The sequence below is a fragment of the Gossypium arboreum genome, chromosome 7, assembly GCF_025698485.1.
Source record: "Gossypium arboreum isolate Shixiya-1 chromosome 7, ASM2569848v2, whole genome shotgun sequence".
Classification (NCBI taxonomy): Eukaryota; Viridiplantae; Streptophyta; class Magnoliopsida; order Malvales; family Malvaceae; genus Gossypium; species Gossypium arboreum.
In genome coordinates this window covers 76,497,083-76,499,600 of record NC_069076.1, presented here as the reverse complement: position 1 = coordinate 76,499,600, position 2,518 = coordinate 76,497,083, and the positions used below count along the sequence as shown (strand labels likewise).

The 2,518-nt window shown below is 36.5% G+C and overlaps 1 non-coding gene across 1 annotated transcript; it reads left to right on the top strand.

The window, feature by feature from the left end:
• Positions 1–228: 228 nt before the first annotated feature.
• Positions 229–334, top strand: LOC128296093 (small nucleolar RNA R71). The gene has a single exon (XR_008286641.1). It is a non-coding gene; the product is annotated as a small nucleolar RNA R71 (small nucleolar RNA).
• The last annotated feature ends 2,184 nt before the right edge of the window (positions 335–2,518 follow it).

The following is a 2,518-nucleotide window of genomic DNA, read 5'->3' as shown; positions in this document are numbered from 1 at the left end:
CTGATTACAGAGCATGGTGACCGAATCGACATTATAAACGCCGACTATTTTCGTTGGCTTTGTCCTCATGACTTGACACTGATAGTTATTCAGTGACATCTCCTCTATAAACTCATAGGCATCTTTCAGTGTTTTATTGTTAATGGTTCACCAGCAGCTGCATCAACCATTTGCCGAGTTGAAGGATTCAGACCATTGTGGAATGTTTGTACTTGGAGCCAAAGTGGTAACCCATGGTGAGGGCACCTTCTCAGAAGGTCCTTATATCTCTCCCATGCATTGTAGAGTGTTTCTAAATCCATCTGCACAAATGAAGAGATATCATTACGTGATTTAGCCATTTTAGCCGGCAGAAAATATTTTAGTAAGAATTTTTCGGTCATTTGTTCCCAAGTAGTAATTGACCCTCGTGGTAACGAATTCAACCACTGTTTAGCTTAGTTCCTTAATGAAAAGGGAAACAATCGAAGACGTATGGCATCATCAGAAATGCCATTAATTTTAAATGTATCTGAAAATTCCAAAAAGTTTGCTAAATGAGCGTTGGGATCTTCATCCTGCAAACCATCAAACTGAACAAATTGCTGTATCATTTGAATAGTGTTAGGTTTTAATTCAAAAGTATTTGCAGCTACAACAGGTCTAACTATGCTTGATTCAGTTCCTGTTAAAGAAGGTTTAGTATAATCATACATAGTGCGTAGAGTAGGATTTTGATTAACAGCAATTGCAGGAGGTAGCTGATTGCCTTGGTTTTCAGCCATCTCTTCGGTTGGGGGTTGAGTATCGTCTTCTTGATCATTCTCCGTGTATCTTTAGCTGTGTCTTATTTCTCTTTGATTTCTGCGAACTGTACGATCGATTTCTTCGTCAAAAAGTAGTGGTCCTGACAGGTTTCTTCTAGTCATAAACTATAAAAAACCTGCCAAGAGAAGGAAAAAGTAAATTAATAAATAATAATAATTAAATTAAATTAAATTGCAAGAAAAATAAATGGCTAAAGTAATAAAAATTGAGCGTTCCTAATATCTTAGTTCCCCGGTAATGCCACCAAAAACTTGATCACGTGATTTCGTGATAGGTTTTAAATATTTATAATTACTCATTCTTGAACTAACTATTATCACGATGTAGACAAGTGTACCTATCGAATAGAAGTATAGTTTTAGCAAGACCAGATTGTCGAACCTAAAGGAACTAAAAGTACTAGTAATGACTGTCTTTTTATTATCTAGCCTAAGAATAGAGAGGTTTTGTTTTAATTAACTAATCACCTAAACTAAGAACGCGCAGAGAAAAGAATTGGAGAATTGCTTTTGGGAAAAATCGATTGGCTTAAGACAATACCTAAGGAAAAATCCACCTAGACTTTACTTGTTATTCTGGCTTCGAATCGGGCGATTTATTCATTCAACTTGTTCCATAGAGATCCCTAAGTTATGTTATTATCCCTATTCAAGACTAATAACGTCTAATCCCTAGATTGAATAACCGAGACTTTTCTCTAATTAACACTCTAGGGTTGCATTAACTCGATCTATGGATCCCCTTATTAGGTTTTACCCTAATCCGGAAAAATCTTGTCACCCTATGTCTAGGCGCGTAATCAACTCTGGTTAATTATGACAAATATACTCTTAGACAGGGTCTATTCCTCATCTGAATAAGAGCATGTCTTGAATCAATGTCCTGGGATATCAAAACAAGAATTATGAACACATAATTAAGAACAAGTTAAATATTTATCATACGATTCAGAAAATAATAACAAGATTCATCTTAGGTTTCATTTCCCTTAGGTATTTAGGGGTTTTAGTTCATAACTAAATAAGGAAACATCTCAGAAGAATAAAGAATACAAAACATAAAGAAAACCCAAAACTCCTGAAGGGAAATTGAGGAGAGATCTTCAGTCTTGATGATGAATCCGGCTTCTGAGATGGATCAATCGGCTTCCTTGGAGTAATTCCTTACTTCCCCTTCTCCGTCTCCCTTTTCTTCCTTCTCTAGGGTGTATTTATAGGCTTTGGAATGCCTAGAAGCCCTCAAAATTAGCCTTTTCCGAATTGGACTCAACTTGGGTCAGCAGGGACACGCCCGTGGCACACGCCCTTGTTCGATTACTTCAAGCCGTGCTCAAGCCTGCCAAATTGACACGATCGTGTGGTCTGCCCGTGTGCAGAGGTCCAGGCCATGTTGATTTCATAATTTGGCCCATTTTCTCCGTTTTTGGCCTATTTCTCATTCCTTTCGCTCTCCTCTGCTCTCCTAAGTATAAAACATGAAATTAAAGTATTAGGAGCATCGAATTCACCAATTCTAATGAAAAATCATCCATAAAATGAATTAAACATGGGGTAAAAAATATGTATAATTTACGGTTTATCAACTAGTAAAATGGATAGTAGTGTGGTAATGCAAATGAGGTATACAGTTCAAAAAAATGATCAAATGTTGATGTATGATCAAGTGTTATGATCAAAATGTTCAGAAGCATGAGTTCAAAATTAAGTTTGAG